The sequence below is a fragment of the Salvelinus fontinalis genome, chromosome 21 (genome assembly GCF_029448725.1).
Source record: "Salvelinus fontinalis isolate EN_2023a chromosome 21, ASM2944872v1, whole genome shotgun sequence".
Classification (NCBI taxonomy): domain Eukaryota; kingdom Metazoa; phylum Chordata; class Actinopteri; order Salmoniformes; family Salmonidae; genus Salvelinus; species Salvelinus fontinalis.
Genome location: NC_074685.1, coordinates 27,680,617 through 27,706,252, shown reverse-complemented (window position 1 = coordinate 27,706,252; position 25,636 = coordinate 27,680,617).

Genomic DNA, 25,636 nt, shown 5'->3' with positions numbered 1-25,636 from the left:
GGGCCCCGGACTGAGGACCCTCGTTGCGGGCCCCAGACTGAGGACCCTCGTTGCGGGCCCCGGACTGGGCACCCTTGTTGCGGGCCCCGGACTGGGCACCCTCGCTGGGGGCTCCTTACTGGAGAACGTCGCTGGAGGCTCCGGACTGGAGAACGTCGCTGGAGACTCCGGACTGGAGGCCGTCGTTTAAGGTTTCGTGCCCTGACTCCTCACTGGAGGTTTCGTGCCATGGATCATCACTGGAGGCTTCTTGCTATGGATCATCACTGGAGGCTTCGTGCCATGGATCATCACTGAAGGCTTCTTGCCATGGATCATCACTGGAGGCTTCCTGCCATGGATCATCACTGGAGGCTTCCTGCCATGGATCATCACTGGAGGCTTCGTGCAATGGATCATCACTGGCTTCTTGCCATGGATCATCACTGGAGGCTTCTTGCCATGGATCATCACTGGAGGGAGGAGACATATGGGCAATCTGGTACGTTGAGCTACCACAGGGCTCCCCAGGCTGGGGAGACACACAGGAGGATTAATTCTAGGCACAGGCACAGGACTCACCAGGCTGGAGAGACATACAGGAGGCCCTGGAAGATGGGGGGGGTTTAATGACACCTCACACCCATTGTAAATCTTAAGGCAGCAGAAAAAATCCATTTGTTCTCTCACTGTGGAGGAATGGAATGTATGATGGGCCTATAGAGAACCTACCTCAGAACAGTAACATACAATAAATGGACATTTGGACAATATGTTTCGTCAGCCAAAATGGTGGTAATGACGATAGATGGAATATGAAAATTGTTGTTTGTTGTTATTAAAAGTTAAATGACGACGTTATAACAAAAACATTGTAACTTGAAGAGTTTTCACAATATGTACCTGATGTTTGCATACTGTACGTTGTGTGGAAAATGTCCAGATCAAATAGAATGTTTTTGTAAAGATGAAATGTGAAGTTTGTGGTCTAAATTGGACCTGAGTAAAATCCAGACCTTGCCTCGTAACTGGTGACGGCCAGAGAACTTGCCATAAAGACGGAAACACACCTTTCTGACCCGAGGTTATAAAACATGTGAGTTAAGAATTAACATATCAGACTAGGTGAACACGTGCTGCAGCCAAGGTCCGATTAGTCGCAAACCCAAAACGCAACACGAGGTTGAAGAAGACAAGGGAACCTTTTAACAATCTATGCTACGGATGAGTAGCTGTGTCTAAGAGGGTGAACTCAAGCAGGACCACCCGGTTACCACTCTCCAAGGAATCGTGTGTCTACACTGATTTCATTCCTACACTGGAGCCCTGAGCTACACGGCTGACCGTACTCAGAAGACCCCCTTTCAGCACAAGTGTGAGGAAACAGACCACTAAGAGAAAGGACACTGACATTGCGTGAACAATCAGAGAGTTACGTCCGGTAACCAAAGAAGTGCCGTCATCAGAGGAGAAGGCGAACTTGGTCCACGAGGAGATACCCCATCAGAGACCTTCGACACATAATTACATCATTATTTTCTGACCCATAAGAGCGGCAGTTCGGGCAAGGTTAGGGCTAAACTAAGCATAGTTTACAAATGTACCCAAGTGTGCTTTTCTCTCGTGCACTCTCTCTTTCTCTCTCTTTTAAATCCACATTTTGTGTAACACTTGTCATATTGTGTTGGCCCGCTAGGGACCTGTTTCATTGTACTAAGTGCTAATCAATAGCCTAGACTGTGTGTTTGTGTATATGTATCTTATATTATCACTTTAGCTTGTTAGTAAATAAATAATCAACTCAATATGTGTGGTACGGACTTATTTAGTGGGACTAGGGTTTGTGCAGATTCACGGATTATGCGACGTTCAGGATGAGACTGTAGAGGAAATTAATTCATTAGCGACTGTTATAAAATTGATATTAATTTGGGAAATAGAAACTCAATAAAACCAACATTTCCCATGGTGCCCCAGGTTACTGAGTTAATAATGACCTGATTCATTTAATCACGTAATTATAAACAGTTAATCATTCGATGAACAGCAGTCATCACATTAATCAATAAAACGTCACAACAATGGACATGCCAATGGCAGACATTCCAGCAGGACCTGTTGCTCCTTAAGGTCTCAAAATAGCTTAGAACATATCAATAGTAAAATTATAAGCATTCAACACAGTATATTAATGGAAATATGAAGAGTTTGATTCCCTTTGATTCCCATCTGAAATTCCCTTTGTATGTAGCTGTTCTCATGCTTTTAAAACATTTACTTTAGATGTGTTTTTTTTCTCAAAACTCTATATCTAACACATTGTTTCATACAAAAAGTGGCTATATCCAGAGCTATGTGTTAAGAGAGTTGGGCCCATAGAGATCCTATTAAATTAACCCAAAGTATTTTCATATAATTATAAATGATTTTTTAATACATTTTGTTGGAATAAATAGCATCAATATATGTAAACAGACCATAAATGGCTACATTTGTTTTTTCTTGGAAAGCTGTGAGTACTACTATATGGCATAATATCAGTACTTGTTGCATTAAATCCTATCATCAACTGATTTCAGCTACTGTATGACTGTGGATTGACTGAATTGTTCGAATGTAATGTTTGCAGACTGTTTCACGCCCTGGCCATAGAGAGCTGTTTATTCTCTGTTGGTTGGAGCGTGATAGTGACTAGGGTGGGTCATCTAGGTGTTTAATGGTTCATGTTGGCCTGGTATGGTATCCAATCAGAGACAGCTGTTTATCGTTGTCTCTGATTGGGGATAATTTTTTAGGCAGCCATTTCCCCTTTGTTGATCTTGTCTACAGATAGTTGCCTGTGTGCATACCAGTAGCGTCACATTTTGTTTGTTCTTGTGCTTTATTGTTTTGTTTGGTGAGTTTCAATTTATTAAAATATGTGGAACTCTATGCACGTTGCGCCTTGGTCTACTCATTATGACGATCGTGACAGACTGGCAGTTAATTAGAAAAAATATGGAATACTTCCTCAAACTGTCTGGCTAGCTAGCTAACAAACATACAGCGCAGATAAATTCTTAAAATATTTTTTTTTACACAATAATGAATTTGGCAAACCATGGTTGACCAACTCCCTGACCACACCAAAATGGCTGACCTTTAGCCCATCACTATGGTTGGGCCATAGTCCCAGTCGGTATTCATGTAATAATAAGGAATTCTCCTCGACCACGCCCACAGACTGGGAAAAACCAGCATTCTTTCCTGTTGACCCGCATTGTAAAAGAGGTAAGGTCGTCATCGAAATAACAAAACATGTTGAAAAGCTGCTGTGTTGTTCAATGTACATGTAGCAGTGATGCTGATATCGGTACGCTATATTGTTCCAGCTATAACGGTGCGCTAATACTGGAGTACTTTAGTGAATGTATATTTTTTTTACTCTTCTTAAATGTAGTTTTGTAATTGACTAATACATGCAGACAACAAGTCTTTTTCAAATTGCATTTGAAAATTGTCAATTTTTTAATGTGTGTCAAGATTTTTCATGTATCCATTTGTTTTGTCTTGTTCCCTGCACACCTGGTTTTCATTCCACAATCAAGCTACATGTATTTATTCCTCTGTTCCCCCTCATGTCTTTGTGTAAGATTGTTTGTGTTACGTGTATTTTGTCTATTGGTGTTTTGTTACGCGCCAGACATTTGTCTATGTTCCGAGTTTCTGGCACGTTGTTTGTGCTTTAAAAAAATACTTTACCGGAATAAAGTGTGCGCCTTTTCACTTCACTCTGCTCTCCTGCACCTCCTGACTTCGCCTCCAGTACACATCCAGTGACAGTGAGTCAATGGAGTAACCTTGGTAACCACTAGTTGTTTTCCCCACAGGCGGACAGGGTCACGACTTTCTATCTAATACCGACTGGATCTGTTAGGGTTTCTGCATTATGAAATCTTTACATGCCCCTGCAACATTCTATGGCAGCCATGTTAGCAGCCGTTAACATTACAAAGGGAATATAATGTCAAGAATGAGCATTATGTAAGGGATAATCGACAAGGGGCTAAGCATTGTATAGAAAAATGTAAACATGGTGGAAGGTGTTCTGTTGAGTGGAACTAACCTTCCACAGAGTTATTTTCTGCATTATTTTACAGAGAACGCATAGAGCCCCAAGTTGATTATCCCTTTTATACCAAAGCTACAATTTTTTACTAGAAATGTGTTCATTTGCCTGTAGAAATGTGTTCAAAATCCACTGAAGTAGCTAGCAAGTTTACTAGATAGCTACAGTAGTTGCCTTGGTAACCAAACAAACATACTTGCTAGCTTAGCTAACCAAACCATCAACCCTAGCTTGCTACACTGAACAAAAATATAAAAACAACATTTAAGGTGTTGGTCCCATGTTTCATGAGCTGAAATAAAAGATCCCTGAAATCTTACACCCGCAATAAAAGCTAATTTATATTAAATGTTGTGCACATCCGTTAGTTAGGATTTGTCCTTTGCCAAGATAGTCGATCCACCTGACAGGTGTGGCATAGCAGGGAGTTGATTAAACAGCATGATCATTAGACAGGTGCACCCTGTGCTGGGGACAATAAAAGGCCATTCTAAAATGTGCAGTTTTGTTACACAACACAATGCCAACAGATGTCTCAAGTTTTGTGGGGGCGTGTGATTGGCATGCTGACTGCAAGGATGTCCACCAGAGCTGTTGACAGATAATTTAATGTTAAGTTCTATACACCAATGTCATTTTATAGAATTTGTCAGTACGTCCAAAAGGCCTCACAACCACAGACCACGTGTAACCACGCCAGCCCAGGACCTCCACATCCACATTCTTCACCTGCGGTATCGTCTGAGACCAGCCACCCGGACAGCTGATGAAACTATGGGTTAGCACAACTGAATAATTTCTGCACAAACTGTCAGAAACCTCAGGGAAGCCTGTCATCCTCACCAGGTCTTGACCTGACTGCAGTAATTAATTAATTTAAATGGACTGATTTACTTATATGAACTATAACTCAGTAAAACCTTTAAAATTGTTGCATGTTGCATTTATATTTGTGTTCAGTGTATTATGAAAACCGTCTGCAACAATGCCAATAATGTTTTAAATTCAAAGCAGCTCGAACATGTAAAAATGAACTTCATATCCATTGAATTATACCATGCATTATAGGGAAATAATGCATGCTCTAATGCCCTTCAAGCCAATCAAAAATGAGTATTCAACAATGCCTTGGTATAAGTAAGGGATAATCAACGAGGGTCTATGCATTCCTTGGAAAATAATGAATGACGTGGGAGGTATGTTCCAAGACGCGCTAACAAAGTGGAACTGACCGTCCACTGAGTTGCATAATTTTCCATAGAAAGCATAGAGCCCCTAGTTGATTATCACTTTTTATACCATGCCTATAATTTAACACATTTTGAACAATAAGTGTGTTCATTTGCTAGTATACAGTGCCTTCGGAAAGTATTCAGACCCCTTGAGTTTTCCAAAATGTTGTTACGTTACAGCCTTATTCTAAAATGTATTAAATAACATTTTAATTTTCCCCATTAATCTACACACAATGCCCCATAATGACATAGCAAACATATGTTTTTATAAAAAATAAATATCACATTTACTTAAGTATTCTGTTGAAGCACCTTTGGCAGTGATTACAGCCTAAAGTCTTCTTGGGTATGACGCTACAAGCTTGGCACACTTGTATTTGGGGAGTATCTCCCATTATTCTCTGCAGATGCTCTCAAGCTCTGTCAGGTTGGATGGGGAGTGTCACTGCACGGCTATTTTCAAATCTCTCCAGAGATGTTTGATTGGGTTCAAGTCCGGGCGCTGGCTGGGCCACTCAAGGACATTACAAGACGTGTCCCGAAGCCACTCCTGGGTTGTCTTGGCTGTGTGCTTAGGGTCGTTGTCCTATTGAAAGGTGAATCTTCACCCCAGTCTGAGGTCTTTGTCACGCCCTGACCATAGTAAGCTGTTTATTCTCTGTGTGGATTGGGGCGTGATAGTGACTTGAGTGGGTCATCTAGGTGTTTTGTATTTCCGTGGTGGCCTGATATGGTTCCCAATCAGAGGCAGCTGTTTATCGTTGTCTCTGATTGGGGATCATATTTAGGTAGCCATTTCCCCATGGTTATTCGTGGGATCTTGTCTATGTTTAGTTGCCTGTCAGCGCTAGTTGTATAGCTTCACGTTTCGTTTCGTTGATTTTGTTGTTTTTGTCCGGTGTTCATTTATTAAAAGGAATATGTACGTCTACCACGCTGCACCTTGGTCCATTCCTTACGAAGATCGTGACAGAAGATCCCACCAAAAACGGACCAAGCAGCGTGGCCAGGAGGAATGGACCTGGGAGGAAATTGTGGAGGGAGCAGGACCCTGGACAAGGGCGGGGGAGTATCGCCGTCCGAAGGAGGAGATAGAGGCAGCGAAAGCGGAACGGCGATGATACGAGGAGATAGTCCAACAAAGCAAGCACGAGAGGCAGCCAAAACATTTTGGGGGGTGCACACGGGGTTATTGGCGGAGTTAGTGTTCAGACCTGATCCAACTCCCCGTGCTTACCGTGGGGAGCGTGTGACCGGTCAGGCACCGTGTTATGCTGTGATGCGCACGGTGTCTCCAGTGCGCATTCACAGCCCGGTGCGCTCTGTTCTGGCTTTCCGCAGTTGCCGTGCTAGAGTGGGCATTCAGCCAGGACTGATTGTGCCGGCTCAGCGGTCCGGGTCTCCAGTACGTCTCCTCCGTCCAAGATATCCTGCGCCGATTCTACGCACTGTGTCGCCAGTGCGCCTTCACAGCCCAGTGCGTCCTGTGCCAGCTTCCCGCACTTGCCGGGCTGGAGTGAGCATCCAGTCACGAAGGATTGTGCCAGCTCTGCGCTCTAGACCTCCAGCGCGCCTCCACAGTCTAGTGCGTCCTGTGCCTTCTCCCCGTACTTGCCCTGAGGTGCGTGTCATCAGCCCGGTGCCACCTGTACCGGTCCCTCGCATCAGGTCTCCAGTGCGCCTCCACAGTCCAGTACGTCCTGTGCCTCCTATTCGCACTCACTCTGAGGTGCGTGTCATCAGTCCGGTGCCACCTGTACCGGTTCCACGCATCAGGTCTCCAGTGCGCCTCCACAGTCCAGTGCGTCCTGTGCCTCCTCCCTGCACTCGCCATGAGGTGCGTGTCATCAGCCCGGTGCCACCTGTCCCGGTCCCTCGCATCAGGCCTCCAGTGCGCTTCCACAGTCCAGAGCTTCCGGCGACTGTTCCCAGTCCAGAGCTTCCGGCGACAGTTCCCAGTCCAGAGCTTCCGGCGACGTTTCACAGTCTGGAACCTCCAACGACAGGCCACAGTCCGGAACTTCCAACGATGGTCCACAGTCCGGAACCTCCTGAGACGGTCTACAGTCCGGAACCTCCTGAGACGGTCTACAGTCCGGAACCTCCTGAGACGGTCTACAGTCCGGAACCTCCTGAGACGGTCTACAGTCCGGAACCTCCTGAGACGGTCTACAGTCCGGAACCTCCTGAGACGGTCTACAGTCCGGAACCTCCTGAGACGGTCCACAGTCCGGAACCTCCAACGACGGTCCACAGTCCGGAACCTCCTGAGACGGTCTCTGTCCGGAACCTCTAGCGACAGTCCGGAGGCTCCAGTGACGATCCGCAGTCCAGAGCCTCCAACGGGGGTTCCCAGTCCAGAGCCTCCGGCGACAATCTGCATTCCGGAGCCTCCAGCGACGCAGAGACGATATCGAGTGGCCTGCCTCCAAAAAGTGGGCCGCAACTGGGTAATTCAAGTTTTTGCACCAGATGGTGCTACGATGCTCTGAGATACATGCTTTTAATTCGCGCTTTGTTTTACCCACATAATTTTTACCGCAAGGACAAGTTATAAGATAAATAACTGCCTTAGTGGAGCACGTAATAACGCCTTTGATTGGTACCGATTTCCCTGTTTGTGGGTGTTTGAAGGATCTGCATTTACAAGTGCCATTGTGCCATTACACTTGTGCCATTACACAAGTGCCATTACACTTGTAATTTCCATCCAGTAGGGGCGCAAATAGACGTTGTTCAGGAATATCTTGGGGTGGTAAATCAGAGTGTACCAATTGTTCTCTGAGATTTCTGCCCCCGTGAGAATACGACCAAGGGAAGGTCCAAAAACACATTACCGAGACTATCATCGGATTTTAGAATGTGCCAATGTTTGTGAACGATTCCCTTAATTTGTTCAGAGCGTTTTGAATAGCGGGTAGTTAGAATGCAAGAATGCTTCTTTTTGTGAGACTGCCCTTGAAAAAGATCATGTCTCGTTTTGTTTTGAATTTTCTCAATGGCAATATTAATCTGATCATTTTTGTACCCCCTCTCCTTGAACTTTCTTTGCGTCTCAACCATATTTCTGTCGAAATCTGATTGTTTTTTGCAAATTCTTTTGATTCAACAGAATTGGCTGTAGGGCAAACTATTTTTCAAGGGAACTGGGTGACTGTCAGCACTCAATAAACTGTTACGATCAGTAGGTTTCCTGTAAAGATCAGTGTAAAGAACATTATTTTCACACAAGATCAAGAAAACTGATTTGACTTGTATCAAGTCAGTTAAGAACAAATTCTTATTTTCAATGACGGCCTAGGAACAGTGGGTTAACTGCCTGTTCAGGGGCAGAACGACAGATTTGTACCTTGTCAGCTCGGGGATTTGAACTTGCAACCTTCCGGTTACTAGTCCAACGCTCTAACCACTAGGCTATGCTGCCGCCCCAAGATTGCATAGTATTGCATAGTAAATCTCAAATGAAAAAAATGGTGGGAAAAAAAGTTGTGTCTTTTGCTATCGTGTTTAGCTAATAGATTTACATATTGTGTCTTCCCTGTAAAACATTTTAAAAATCAGAAATGATGGCTGGATTCACAAGATGTGTATCTTTCATCTGGTGTCTTGGACTTGTGATTTAATGATATTTAGATGCTAGTATTTACGTGTGACGCTATGCTAGGCTATGCTAGTCAGCTTTTTTACTGATGGGGGTGCTCCCGGATCCGGGATTTTGACCAAGTAGAAGTTAATTGGATTGAGTTCTGGGCTTTGACTAGGCCATTCCAAAACATTTAAATGTTTCCCCTTAAACCACTTGAGTGTTGCTTTAGCAGTATTCTTTGGGTCATTGTCCTGCTGGAAGGTGAACCTCCATCCCAGTCTCAAATCTCTGGAAGACTGAAACATGTTTCCCTAAAGAAGTTACCTGTATTTAGCACCATCCATCATTCCTTCAATTCTGACCAGTTTCCCTGTCCCTGCCGATGAAGAACAGCACCATGCTTCACTGTGGGGATGGTGCTCTTGGGGTTATGGGAGGGGTGGTGTTTGCACCAGACATAGCGTTTTCCTTGATGGCCAATAAGCTCAATTTTAGTCTCATCTGACCAGAGTACCTTCTTCCATATGTTTGGGGAGTCTTCCACATGCCTTTTGGCGAACACCAAACGTGTTTGCAAATTTTGTTCTGGCCACTCTTCCGTCAAGCCCAGCTCTATGGAGTGTACGGCTTAAAGTGGTCCTATGGACAGATACTCCAATCTCCGCTGTGGAGCTTTGCAGCTCCTTCAGGGTTATCTTTGGTCTCTTTGTTGCCTCTCTGATTAATGCACTCTTTGCCTGGTCTGTGAGTTTTGGTGGGCGGCTCTCTCTTGGGAGGTTTCTTGTGGTGCCATATTCTTCCCATTTTTAAAATAATGGATTTAATGGTGCTCCGTGGGATGTTCAACGATTCTGATATTTTTTTAATCCCCAACCCTGATCTGTACTTCTCCACAACTTTGTACCTGACCTGTTTGGAGAGCTCCTTGGTCTTCATAGTACCGCTTGCTTGGTGGTGCCCCTTGCTTAGTGGTGTTGCAGACTCTGGGGCCTTTCAGAACAGGTGTATATATACTGAGATCATGTGACACTTAGATTACACACAGGTGGACTTTATTTAACTAATTATGTGACTTCTGAAGGTAATTGGTTGCACCAGATCATATTTAGGGGCTTCATAGACAAGGGCGGGAATACATATGCACGTGTAACGCTTGTCGTGGTTGGAGGAGGACCAATGCGCAGCGTGGTAAGTGTACATATTGTTTTAATATGATTAATGAACACTGAACAAAACAATAAAACGACAAACAAACACTCCTGTAAGGTGAAACAAAACACAGAACAGAAAATAATCACCCACAAAACACAATGACAAACAGGGTACCTAAATATGGCCCCAATCAGAGACAACGACTGACACCTGCCTCTGATTGAGAACCAACACATTGAAATCTACCAACAGAACAAAACATAGAAAAACAACATAGAATGCCCACCCCAACTCACGCCCTGACTAAACTAAAATAAAGACATAACAAAGAAACTAAGGTCAAATCAAATCGAATCAAATTTTATTTGTCACATACACATGGTTAGCAGATGTTAATGCGAGTGTAGCAAAATGCTTGTGCTTCTAGTTCCGACAATGCAGTAATAATGTAATGACCGTCCTCCTCCTCTTCATCCGAAGAGGAGGAGCAGGGATTGAACCAAGGTGCAGCGCGTTGAAATGACATTATGAATTTATTTAACAAGACAAAACGAACTATACTTGAAAATGATACAAAATAACAAAACGAAAGTAGACAGACCTGAACGACGAACTTACATACAACGTGAAGAACGAAATGAACAGGAACAGACTACATGAAATGAACAAACCGTATACAGTCCCGTATGGTGCAAACATAGACACAGACACAGGAGACAACCACCCACAAACAAACAGTGTGAATGCCCTACCTAAATATGACTCTTGATTAGAGGAAAATGCAAACCACCTGCCTCTAATCAAGAGCCATACCAGGCAAACCAAAACCAACATAGAAACGAATAACATAGACTGCCCACCCAAAACACATGCCCTGACCATAAACACATAAAAACAACATAAAACAGGTCAGGACTGTTACAGTACCCCCCCCTCAAGATGCGCACGCCGGGCGCACAAGCACAAAGTCCAGGGGAGGGTCCGGGTGGGCAGTTGACCACGGTGGTGGTTCCGGCTCAGGACGCTGTCCCCTTACCACCTTAGTCACTCCCCTCTTCTGTCTACCCCTTCTAATGACCACCCTAAAACCACTTTCCCCTAAATAAACGGCCAACACCGGAACAAGGGGCAGCACCGGGACAAGGGGCAGCACCGGGACAAGGGGCAGCACCGGAACAAGGGGCAGCACCAGGATAAGGGGCAGCACCGGGACAAGGGGCAGCACCGGGACAAGGGGCAGCACCGGGACAAGGGGCAGCACCGGGACAAGGGGCAACACCGGGACAAGGGGCAACACCGGGACAAGGGGCAGATCCCGGCTGAAGGACTCTGGCAGGTCCTGTTTGGACGGCTCTGGCAGGTCCATGCAGGCTGACGGCTCTCGACGCTCATGGCAGACTGACGGCTCTCTACGCTCATGGCGGACTGACGGCTCTCGACGCTCATGGCGCTCTGACGGCTCTGGCTGCTCATGGCTCTCTGACGGCTCTGGCTGCTCATGGCTCACTGACGGCTCTGGCTGCTCATGGCTCACTGACGGCTCTGGCTGCTCATGGCTCACTGACGGCTCTGGCTGCTCATGGCTCGCTGGCGGCTCTGGCAGATCCTGTCTGGTTGGCGGCTCTGGCAGATCCTGTCTGGTTGGCGGCTCTGGCAGATCCTGTCTGGTTGGCGGCTCTGGCAGATCCCGTCTGGTTGGCGGCTCTGGCAGATCCTGTCTGGTTGGCGGCTCTGGCAGATCCTGTCTGGCGGGCGGCTCTAGCGGCTCCTGTCTGGCTGACGGCTCTAGCGGCTCCTGTCTGGCCGACGGCTCTGTAGGCTCATGGCAGACGGGCGGCTTTGCAGGCTCATGGCAGACGGGCGGCTTTGCAGGCTCCTGGCAGACGGATGGCTCAGATGGCGCTGGGGAGACGGATGGCTCAGATGGCGCTGGGGAGACGGATGGCTCAGATGGCGCTGGGGAGACGGATGGCTCAGATGGCGCTGGGGAGACGGATGGCTCAGATGGCGCTGGGGAGACGGATGGCTCTGGCCGGATATGGCGCACTGTAGACCTGGTGCGTGGTGCCGGAACTGGAGGCACCGTGCTAATGACAAGCACCTTCCTACTAGTGCGGGGAGCAGGGACAGGGCACACTGTATTCTCAAAGCCTACTCTATCCCTGATGCGTGGTACCGGCACTGGTGACGCCGGGCTGAGGACAAGCACATCAGGATTAGTAGGGGGAGAATATACAGTGTGTACAGGGCTCTGGAGACGCACTGGTAGCTTAGTGCGTGGGCCCGGAACTGGAGGCACCGGGCTAAATACACGCACCACAGGGAGAGTGCGTGGAGGAGGAACAGGGCTCAGGATACGCACTGGTAGCCTAGTGCATAGTGTAGACACTGTAGGTACTAGGCTGGGGCGGGGAGGTGGTGCCGGAAATACCGGACCGTGGAGGCGTACTGGCACTCTTGAGCATTGAACCTGCCCAACCTTACCTGGTTGAATGCTCCCGGTTGCCCGACCAGTGCGGGGAGGTGGAATAACCCGCACCGGCCTATGTAGGCGAACCGGGGAAACCATGCGTAAGGCAGGTGCCATGTATGCCGGCCCGAGGAGACGCACTGGAGACCAGACGCGTTGAGCCGGCCTCATGACACCTGGCTCAATGCCCAATCTAGCACTCCCAGTGCGGGGAGGTGGAATAACCCGCACTGGGCTATGCACTCGTACAGGAGACACCGTGCGCTCTACTGCGTAACACGGCGCCTGCCCGTACTCCCGCTCTCCACGGTAAGCCTGGGAAGTGGGCGCAGGTCTCCTACCTGCCCTTGGCCCACTACCCTTTAGCCCCCCCCCAAGAAATTTTTGGGAGTTACTCACGGGCTTTTTCGGCTTCCGTGCCAGACGCGTTCCCTCATAGCTCCGGTTCCTCTCTCCGGTAGCCTCCGCTCTCCTCAGTGCCTCCAGCTGTTCCCATGGGAGGCGATCTCTACCAGCTAGGATCTCCTCCCATGTGTAGACACCCTTTCCATCCAGAACATCGTCCCATGTCCATTGCTCCTTCTTTTCCTGTCCCTTTCTCCTTTGACTCCGCTGCTTGGCTCTGGAGAGGTGGGTGGTTCTGTAATGACCGTCCTCCTCCTCTTCATCCGAAGAGGAGGAGCAGGGATTGAACCAAGGTGCAGCGCGTTGAAATGACATTATGAATTTATTTAACAAGACAAAACGAACTATACTTGAAAATGATACAAAATAACAAAACGAAAGTAGACAGACCTGAACGACGAACTTACATACAACGTGAAGAACGAAATGAACAGGAACAGACTACATGAAATGAACAAACCGTATACAGTCCCGTATGGTGCAAACATAGACACAGACACAGGAGACAACCACCCACAAACAAACAGTGTGAATGCCCTACCTAAATATGACTCTTGATTAGAGGAAAATGCAAACCACCTGCCTCTAATCAAGAGCCATACCAGGCAAACCAAAACCAACATAGAAACGAATAACATAGACTGCCCACCCAAAACACATGCCCTGACCATAAACACATAAAAACAACATAAAACAGGTCAGGACTGTTACAAATAACCAACGAGTAATCCAACCTAACAATTCCACAACTACTACCTTATACACACAAGTGTAAAGGAATAAAGAATATGTACATAAAGAAATATGAATGAGTGATGGTACAGAACGGCATAGGCAATATGCAGTAGATGGTATAGAGTACAGTATATACATATGAGATGAGTAATGTAGGGTATATAAACATAAAGTAGCATAGTTTAAAGTGGCTAGTGATACATGTATTCCATAAAGATGGCAAGATGCAGTAGATGATATAGAGTACAGTATATACATATACATATGAGATGAGTAATGTAGGGTATGTAAACATTATATTAAGTGGCATTGTTTAAAGTGGCTAGTGATACATTTTTACATACATTTCCATCAATTCCCATTATTAAAGTGGCTGGAGTTGAGTCAGTATGTTGGCCGCTGTCACAATTCTGATGGTGAAATGAAGGAGTCAGGTGCAGAGAGCAGGGTAATAATGAGCAAGTGGAAATGTATTATTTCACCCAGAAATAATCTCTGAAGCGGCTACGCCACACAACAACGGGAGCGTCAAAAATACTGTCCAACATAAATAGGACCGAATCCACTATACAATAACACCACCACAACAAACAGAATAACAAGCCCGCACAAAAGTTGGCGGGCCAACTGGGTTTAAATACCCCCTAACCTAAACACAAAACAGGTGATACCAATTAGACAACCCTAAATGAAAACAGAAAAAGGGATCATGGCAGTTAGTAGACCGGAGACGACGACCGCCGAGCGCCGCCCGAACGGGAAGAGGCACCATCCTCGGCGGGATTCGTAACAGCAGAGGCCACTAAATGTTAGTGGTGGCTGTTTAACAGTCTGATGGCCTTGAGATAGAAGCTGTTTTTCAGTCTCTCGGTCCCTGCTTTGATGCTCCTGTACTGACCTCGCCTTCTGGATGATAGCGGGGTGAACAGGCAGTGACTCGGGTGGTTGTTGTCCTTGATGATCTTTATGACCTTCCTTTGACATCGGGTGGTGTAGGTGTCCTGGAGGGCAGGTAGTTTGTCCCCGGTGATGCATTGTGCAGACCTCACTACCCTCTGGAGAGCCTTACGGCTGTGGGCGGAGCAGTTGCCGTACCAGGCGGTGATACAGCCCGACAGGATGCTCTCGATTGTGCATCTGTAGAAGTTTGTGAGTGCTTTTGGTGACAAGCCGAATTTCTTCAGCCTCTTGAGGTTGAAGAGGCGCTGCTGCGTCTTCTTCACAACGCTGTCTGTGTGGGTGGACCAATTCAGTTTGTCCGTGATGTGTACACCGAGGAACTTAAAACTTACTACCCTCTCCACTACTGTCCCGTCGATGTGGATAGGGGGGGTGCTCCATCTGCTGTTTCCTGAAGTCCACAATCATCTCCTTTGTTTCATATTCACATACATCGTATGTGATGAGGTCAGAATGTGACAGCACGCACCACTTTTCCATTTATTACAAAAAATGTTTTGTCTATGTCCATTACATGAAATCCAAAGAAAAATATATTTAAAACGGGTTGTAATGCAACAAAATAGAAAAAACGCCAAGGGGGGTGAATACTTCTAAGGACTGTAGTTATTATAATGTACTACTGAGAATAATTGGGTGATTTAGGTCCAAAAGTAACATTACCTCATTTTAGACACCCTGTGGAGACACAAGGTCATGAACATGTGCTCAACGATAGACTGTCTGATAACTCTGATACGCCACTCTTAGACCTCTTCTTATTTCCCTCTCTCCTGCTATGAATGTACTTGTCTTTGCTTGTCTCCCGACTTCAAAAGTGTGGTTTTCTAAAATCAAATTATATTCATAGTTGAATGCTTACTTAAGGGCCCTTCCCAACAATGCAGAGAGAAAGAAAATAGAAAAATGTTAAAAATGTTTTAAAAAAGGTAGTAATAGATACACAATGAGTAACGATAACTTGGATATATACAAGGGGTACCAGTACAGAGTCAATCCCAGAGGTACAAGGAAATTGAGGTAGATATGTACATATAACTAGGAATAAAACGACAGATAGTAAAAGTAGCAGCGGCGTATGTGATGAGTAAAAAAAGTTAGTGCAATAAGTGTCAACCAAATAGCTACCTGGACAATCTTGCATTAACTATTTAACTAACAATTTAGTAGTCTTATGGCTTGGGGGTAGAAGTTATTCAGGGGCTTGTTGGTTCCAGACTTGATGCATCGGTACCGCTTGCCGTGCTGTAGCAGAGAGAACAGTCTCTGAGTTGGATGGCTGGAGTTTTTGACAATTTGTAGGGCCTTCCTCTGACACCGCATATTATAGAGGTCCTGGATGGCAGGGAGTTCGGTCCCAGTGATGTACTGGGCTGTCTGCTCTACCTTATGTAGCGTCTTGTGGTCGGATGCCAAGAAGTTGCCATACCACTGTGATGCAGCCAGTCAAGCTGCTCTCAATGGTGCAGATGTAGAACTTTTTGAGGATCTGAGAGCCCATCCCAAATCTGTTAAGCCTCCTAAGGGGGAAGAGGCTATGATATATCCTTAGTGATGTTGACACAGAGGAACTTGAAGCTCTTGACCCGCTCCACTACAGCCCCGTCGATGTGAAGGAGGTTATGCTCGGCCCTCCGTTTCCTGTAGTCCACGATCAGCTTCTTTGTCTTGCTGACGTTGGGGGAGAGGTTGTTGTACTCTACTGACACCAAATCAAAATGTATTTGTCAGGTGTGCCAAATAGAATTTACTGTGAAATGCTTACTTTAGAGCCCTTTCCCAACAATGCAGAATTAAAATTAACAATAACATAACTATATACAAGGAGTTCAGGTACCGAGTCAATGTGCTGGGGTACGAGGTAGTTAAGGTAAAATATACATTAACTCGTCTTATAGGCTCACGTCACTGGGCAGCTCGCAGCTGGGTTTCTCTTTGTAATCCGTGATAGTTTGCAAGCCCTGCCACATCCGATGAGCATCAGAGCCGTTGTAGTAGGATTCAATCTTAGTCCTGTATTGATGCTTTACCTGTTTCATGGTTCGTCCGAGGGCGTAGCGGGATTTCTCATAAGCGTCCGGATTAGTGTTCCTCTCGTTGAAAGCGGGATCTCTAAACTTTAATTCAATGCGGATTTTACCTGTTTTCCATGGCTTTGGTTGGAATATGTGCGGACGATCACTATGCAGTGTTAGTGCCAGCATCGTTTTGTGGTGGTAAATCGTTTGCAAAAAATATAGATGAAAACTATATTGGTAAATAGTATGGTCTACAGCTTATCATGAGGTATTCTAACTCAGGTGTGCAGAACCTCGAGACCTCCTTAATATTAGAGATTGCACACCAGCTGTTGTGAACAAAGAGACACACACCACCCCCCTTAGAGCTTAACCGACGCTGCTGTTCTGTCTTGCCAATGCATAGAAAATCCAGCTAAAATATTATCCATGTCCTTGTTCAGCCAAGATTCAATTCTTCAGGTCCTGTTGATAGGATAGTCTCAAACGGATCTTGTCCAGTTTGTTCCTCCAGTGATTGTACGTTCACCAATAGAACAGAAGGTAGAGGTGGATTATTTACTTGCCACACATCGGCCTCTATATAACTGTCCTGGGTGAGCAGTATGTCCTGTACTGCAGACTCATTGAAGTAAAAATCTTCATCCAAATTGAGGTTAGTGACCGCTGTTCTGATCTCCAAAAGCTATCTTCGGTCATAGGAAACGATGGCGGAAACGTTATGTACAAAAAAAGATCAGTGCAAAAAAACACAACACATGGGAGAATTGCTCAGTCCCCTTAAAACGTCCGCTATACATTCCAACGCCATTCTGAACATTGAAAAGATCAGCATTAAGATTAGCAGGATCTACTTGTGTTTTCCCAATAGTGATGAAGCCTTCCTTGAGTGGCTGTCATTATGCTGGTGCTGTGTTTGTTTAACACTTGACTGGAATAGCTTTGATTCACTAACCTCAGGTTCCCCCTCATCCGCAACCATTTAGCAGGACCTTGAAAAGAGCCTGTGATTTCAGGACCCTGTCAATAAGTCACGTGTGGAGAGATAATGAGACTGTTTTCATGGAGAGACCTACTGCTGGGAATAGAGGAAAAGCTCTCCCAGAGTGACAGCTTTGATAGATCCTGTTAGTCAAAAGGTGCTTTAACATGAGTCCTCGGAGTGTGTGACAGGCCCAGTCAATATTGGACAAACATCACTGAGCTCAAATGGATGAAACTCTGCTCTCTGACTCCAGTCCCTCTCCTGGAGTTACTTGGCTCAGAGAAAGGGCTTGGTCCTGATCTAGTTTGGTGTGGGCTCAGTGAAGGCCTCAGTCTTGTTCTAGTCTGGAGTGGGCTCAGTGCAGGCCTCAGTCTTGTTCTAGTCTGGAGTGGGCTCAGTGAACACCGCCGTCCTGTGCTTGTTAAATTAGTTCTAGCTGTTATGAGAGATGAACGGCTATGCATGCTCTCTGACAGCCCAACGCACGGCCGCTGACAACTACTCCAGCCAGAGTTCTCTGGGCTCCTCAGCCATTTACATTTTTGTTATGGACCGATTTGTCTTCTTCTGGGGCAACTTCGTTTCACTGGCTTCATATAATTCTGGCAATTCATAAAAGGCTGCAATACCCAGCAATACCCTTAAGTAATGGATGCTTGCAATCTAATTTGCCCTATTTGAGCTGGCTGAGGGGAACAGTAGAATAACTGGAGAGTTTTTTGGGAGAATACTTAAGTCCCCAGGGCATACGCAAGGATACACACAGTCCCTTTATTAAGCACAACAGAGTCTCTGTGTTCAAACCATTCATCAACAGAAACAGGAATGAGCCATTGGCTGGGCTGTAGCTAATATTTCATAGACAAACGCAATAGTTTTTTCTTTCTTTTTTTTCTTTGGGCTGACCTAGCTAGACTAGACTATGTTGGAAAGTCTCCATTGTTTGCAAATGTAGCTAGCTGTTTAACTATGAATTTGCAGAGGAGTGTTGCTAGTTAAATAATAGCTTGGCTATTAATGGCTATCCCTTCTTCCATAAATTCTTCTTCATGTCACATGAACCATACTATTGTACCAAACCTGTGGAGGGCCTTTAACACATGCATATTTTATTATTTATTTATTTATTTATTCCTTATTTCACCAGGTGAGTTGACTGAGAATACATTCTGATGTACAACAACGACCTGGGACATAAATGTGTTATTATATAGCCTACAGTCAAGGAGATATTCTTAAATAAAGCCACAGATAAAGGTGAAATAAAATAAAATAAAATAGATACATTTTCATGAGAGAGTGGAGATATGACAGAGACAGACAAGAGAGAAGGGATTGGGGTGGTCTCTGTAGGATAGACCCTCTCTCTGTCTCCACAGTAGAGTATATAGGAGTAAAGCCACACAGTGTTATCAGTGTTGTGCTGACTCAGCTGAACTCTCCCTCTGAGAGGCTGATGAGGAGGAATGGCCTCGTGGAGGAGCTGGCGATGTGCATCCATAGCTGTCATCATCAACTCCATACAGGACTGTTGAGTGAAAACATAATCTAGTCCATGAGACTGCTTCATTGTGCTCTGACCTGTTGTTTGTGATGCATGGTGCTTTCAGGAGTTCAACAGGAACATGTCTACGGAAGCTTTCAGTTCCAGCTGCTGTGGTCTGCCAAGCTGGCTGGGACCTCAGTATTGGAGAGGGGGCAGGAGGTGGATAGGATGGGTTGTTGACTACTGGCCCATGAATGAAGCATTGAGTTGAGAGCCTCAGGGAAGAGCGGACCAGAATATCTAGAGCACTGTGAATATGTGTACTGTGTTGCATGTTTCTCTTTCAAGGAGGTCAGAGTGAGCCTGAAATTCACAGCCCTACTGTTTGGATCATGTAACTTATGTATACTTTTGGGTTTGGAAAATAGTATGAAAATAACAACCTGTTTAAGTTATTGGGAATGTACAGGTAGATTTGCTTACTGTACGTGCCCTAATTAATTCTTTACAATCAATGTCCCACTGTCTCAGAAATGGAAAGATTCTGAGATTAAACCCGGATGCTTCAGTAAACCAGCCCCTCAAATAAATACACATGAATTAAAAGTTTAAAAAAAGCAATGATTTGTATATTCTTTGATTGCAGTTTGTGGACCGAATCCATATTTATGGGCGTCTGTCAGCATTCTTTGCCTTCAGCATTCTGTGCTGAGCTGTAAATCGAATTCTGTCATGGTAGATCTCTTTGACAGAAAGCTAAGTGAAAGGATCTAAATTTAATTGAACAGGTTGAACCGAGATCAGCATATAATACTGAATAAGAGTGATATTTAGCTAATTAAAGCACACATGACACCTGGCAGTTCAGTGGAATAGTGATGGGGCCTTAAGGGAGAGCAAAGTAAATTTTTTGTATGTGAACTTCTTTGTGTATTGACTATATTGTGAGGTCTGATATGTTATTATTGAGTAATATGAATTACGCTTCAGCTTTTCTACCTTGATTAACTATTGATGCTGTCTATCAGACACCATTTCACCAACCATCATTTTCTCTACTTGGCTCAGAATCTTACCGCAGCATTATTGATATCAATAGGATTGCAATTGGTGTAGTCTGAAATAGTCTTAAATAACACCATTGATGGTAATTAATAATAGATAAGCAACAACATAAAACTGAAGCTCACAATAAGACAAGTTTCCCTGTTCCCCTGAATGTTCTCTGAGAAAGTTTGCAGTGTTTTGCCATTGAGGAATCTATTGATCTGTCCGATTTCTTAACCAAACCCTGTATCATCAAGAGTTTTGCTTTAATCTTACTGATACCGTCTTTGCAAATACAAGATCACATTTCACTAACATACACACACACAGTGTCCTTTGGTAAATGTAGAATAACCAGGACTGATTGGAAGAGATACCTTGTGCTGTCAACAAATCAGAAAAAAATTAGCATCTCCAGAAAACCATTGTAACAGGTTTGTCTTCAATTGGCTAAAGGAAACCGTTTGAATGGGATGTCATCAAGTAAAACAAAAGGATTTAGCTCAACAGCCTTAATGGGATCCACTTATCAGCCATTGATTGACAAAAAGAAAGTTGAGGTGTCAGCAGAGAGCTAATAAGGCTGAGCCACTCTCTCCAGGGCCACCGTGGCCAGTGGTGTAAGTAAAAATACTTTGAAGTACTATTTAAGTAGTTTTTGGGGTATCTGTACACTACTTTACTATTTAGATTTTTTGACAACTTTTACTTTTACTCCACTACATTAATTAAAATAATGTACTTTTTACTCCATACATTTTCCCTGATACCCATAATTACTCGTTACATTTTGAATGCTTAGTAGGACAGGAAAATGGTCCAATTCACACACTTATCAAGAGGGAATCCCTGGTCATCCCTACTGCCTTGATGTGGCGTAGTCACTAAACACAAATGCTTTGTTTGTAAATGATGAGTGATTGTTGGTTAACCGTATATAAATACCAATATTTATACATTTATATTTGAGCAAATACATTTACTTTTGCCATGTAAGTACATTTAAAAGCAGATACTTTTAGACTTTTACTTTCACTTTTACTTGAGTGATTTTCTATTTAGGTATCTTTACTTTTACTCAAGTATTACAATTGGGTACTTTTTCCACCACTGACCGTGGGTAAGAGCTCTCAGCTCAACACTATTTAATCAATTGAGCATGGCTCAATGCCAGTCACATGTCAAAATTGTACACTCCCAAAAGAGAAGACACTGTAAACTCTCTTTATAAATGCAAAGGACGGGATATACCTGCTAATCACTACACTTCCTCAATGACTGTGTTGTATCTACAGTATACATGAATTCATTCACTCTAATCAACAACTGGGGGAGTGTTTAAGAGCAATTAAAACAGCTAGAAATTATATTGATCACTGACATAGCCATTAGTCCTTATCTAGGCTCCTCAATTACCCAGAAACCCCCTCACATCTTTTCTCTATAAAGCTCATGTGTGAACACTGAAGAGTGAGGAGTAGGCGGGAATAAAGCTTTCATTAATTCAACTGTGGGGTCTTATGTATAACATATACAGTCAGTATTGTATACATGACACATGATTCTGGAGGCTAAAGAAGCAATTTAAATGCATTGCATTATAGAGAGTGTGTTGGCAGAGGATCGATTCTAACACTGGAATATGCAATGCAATGCTGATGTGTGGAGTAGGTCACATTACTGGTAAGTAGCGGTGAGCGACTCAGTGAATAGACATGTTTCTACTCTAAGTTAAACTAGTAAGATTTACTCACTATTCAGGACATACCCACTATGTCTACATTATTCAGTGTAGGTCCATCTGCTAAATGTGGGTCATCCAAGGGAAACCTACAAAGGAAGATATGGAAAATAAGAGTTGAAACTATTCCGTTTTTCATATACACTGAACAAAAATATAAACGCAACATGGAACACTTTCAAAGATTTGACTTAGTTACAGTTCATGTAAGGAAATCAGTCAATTGAAATAAATTCAATAGGTCCTAATCTATGGATTTCATATGACTAGGAATATGTTGGTCACAGATACCTTAAAAAAAAGTTTGGGGTGTGGATCAGAAAACCAGTCAGTATCTTGTGTGACCACCATTTGCCTCAGGCAGCGCAACACATCTCTTTTGCATAGAGTTGATCAGGCTGTTGATTGTGGCCTGTGGAATGTTGTCCCACTCCTCTTCAATGGCTGTGTGAAGTTGCTGGACATTGACGGGAACTGGAACACACTGTCGTACATGTTGATCCAGAGCATCCCAAACATGCTCAATGGGTGACATGTCTGGTGAGTATGCAGGCCATGGAAGAATTAAGACATTTTCAGCTATCAGAAATTGTGTACAGATCCTTGCGACATGCATTATCATACTGAAACATGAGGTGATGAATGGCACGACAATGGGCCTCAGGATCTCGCCACAGCATCTCTGTTGATTCAAATTGTCATTGATAAACTGCAGTTGTGTTCGTTGTCTGTAGCTTATGCCTGCCCATACCATAACCCCACCTCCACCATGGGTACTTTGGTCACAACGTTGATATCAGCAAACCGCTAGCCCAGGCGATGCCACATCTCCAGCGTGCCAAGTGGCCATCGAAGGTGAGCATTTGCACACAGAAGTCGGTTACGAAGCAGAACTACAGTCAGGTCAAGACCCTGGTGAGGACGACAAACATACAGATGAGTTTCCCTTTAACGGTTTGTGACAGTTTGTGCAGAAATTCTTCGGTTGTGCAAACCCACAGTTTCATCAGCTGTCCGCGTGGCTGGTCTCAGACGATCCCGCAGGTGAAGAAGCCAGATGTGGAGGTACTGGGCTGGCGTGGTTACACGTGGTCTGTGGGTTGTGAGGTCGGTTGGATGTACTGCCAAATTCTCTAAAAACGACGCTGAAAGCGGCTTTAAGCAGATAAATTAATATACAATTCTCTGGCAACAGCTTCTTGATATACCACACCTGTCAGGTGGCCATAAGACTCCTGAACAGCTAATCAAAGGGCTACCTAGACTATTTGCCCCCCCCCCCCCTTCAATGCTTGCGCTACTCTCTGTTATTATCTATGCCTAGTCACTTTAATAACTCTACCTACATGTACATATTGCCTCAATTACCTCGACACCGGTGCTCCCGCACATTGACTCTGTACCGGTACCCCCTGTATATAGCCCCCCTATTGTTATTTACTGCTGCTCTTTAATTATTTGTTATTCTTATCTCTTACTTTTTTTTTAGGTACAGTATTTTCTTAAAACTGCATTGTTGGTTAAGGGCTTGTAAGTAAGCATTTCACTGTAAGGAAACCTGTTGTATTCGGCGCATGTGACAAATAAAATTTGATTTGATTAGATGTGACATTGTTCTTTCTCAAGATTCCCGAGAATGAGATGGCACAGGGGATGTTCAGGGCAGGCCTCTGCACTCTAGTTATGAATGTTTCTCCATTTGCCAAATGGACAAATTGTATGAAACACCGAGAGCAACTGACAGCAAAAGAGCTGACCACAGAACTCGAAGATATGCTGCCGCAGGTACATTTGATTGCAAACTATGTCAAACCACATCCACGCCTGTTCGCAAAACTATGTGGAGATCAGAGCATGACAATGTTCTATTTTACACTGAGGCTTGCTGGTTATCGAGGGGGGGGGGGTGTTTGAAATATTTTTTTGCTTTGAGAAAGGCAATGTTGTAATGTAAATCAAATGTTGCTCCTTGCCTATGTAACAAACATACTTGGGAAAGAATGAACTGAACGCAAGTATAGAAGGGAAATACAAAGACATTCTACAGATGAGTGACTGAATCAGTGGATTCAGAGGAAAGAATTGTTATTGGACCTACTTCCCAATCTGTTTGACTGTGATCCTGGCTCAGTTAAATTGCCGGTAGGTGAAATTGAACAGCTGATTGAACTGTCATGTCACCAAATGCATTCACGGGTCACTACGGAGAAATTTTTGTTCCTGACAAAGGGAATACCCTGCTATCTCCCTCTAAGCATTCGAAACAACTGGGAACTCAGAAATCTCCGACTTACGTGCATTTAAGGCAACTGGGAACGGTCATCCAACTCTGAATTCCAACTCATAAATTGGGCCTCTTTCTAGGGCTCCGACATTCCGACCTGAAGATCCCTTACGTCATGATTTGACCTTATATTTTTCAGAGTTCCCAGTTATCTTGAAAGCACTATAAAACTCATGGTACCCTTCGCCAGGTAATATCTGTGTGAAGATGGATTCAGTGCTTTCGTCTGCATTAAAAGCAAATATTGATCCAGGTTGGATGTGACTAGGTCTGTTGTGGTGACCGTATTACCACCACACCGGTGGTCATGAGTCATGAAGGCAGTCAAATTCCACGTGACCGTTTAGTCACGGTAATTAGGCTTCTCCAAGCTCTGATGCTGCTGATGGTCATTAATAGCCTACCAAACTTGCTAACTATCTGGTAATCTATTGTCCCTATAATTACTCTGACATCAATGCAAATAATGCATCAGAGCCCATGAGCTCATGTTGCGCAACATTTCAATAGGCAATGCATTTGCGTAAGAAAACTGAATGATGGCCTCAACTAAAAAAAGGAGGATCAGCTTTCTATAGGATATATTTATTTCTCAACTTTCCTGAAGTTAAGCACATTACTTGTCTTTCATACTTGTCTTTCAGTTAACCTGTCTGGCTCTGGCGTTCCGCTAGCGGAACTCCTCCCACATTCCACTGAAAAGGCAGAGCGCGAAATTCAAAATATATTTTTTAGAAATATTTAACTTTCACACATTAACAAGCCCAATACAGAAAATGAAAGGTACACATCTTGTGAATCCAGCCAACATGTCCGATTTTTAAAATATTTTACAGCAAAAATAGCACGTATATTTATGTAAGCTCACCACCAAATACAAAGAAGGACAGACATTTTTCACAGCACAGGTAGCATGCACAAAACCAACCTAAATAACTAAGAACCAACCAAACTAACCAAGAAACAACTTCATCAGATGACAGTCTTATAACATGTTATACAATAAATCTATGTTTCGCTCGAAAAATGTGCATATTTGAGGTATAAATCAGTTTTACATTGCAGCTACCATCACAGCTACCGTCAAAAATAGCACCGAAGCAGCCAGAGTAATTATAGAGACCAACGTGGAATACCTAAATACTCATCATAAAACATTTCTGAAAAATGCATTGTGTACAGCAAATGAAAGACAAGTATCTTGTGAATCCAGCCAATATTTCAGATTTTTTAATGCAATCGCAGTGTTAGAATTCTAAAAATATCTTCATTACGACATAAGGCTTATGTTATAGCGAGAGAGTGGCCAAAACCTGGGCGCAAAACTACTAGTACACAGTTCGACAGATATATGAAATAGCATCACAAAATGGGTCCTACTTTTGGTGATCTTCCATCAGAAGGTTGGACAAGGGGTTCTTTTTCCAGAACAGTCGTTGTTTGGA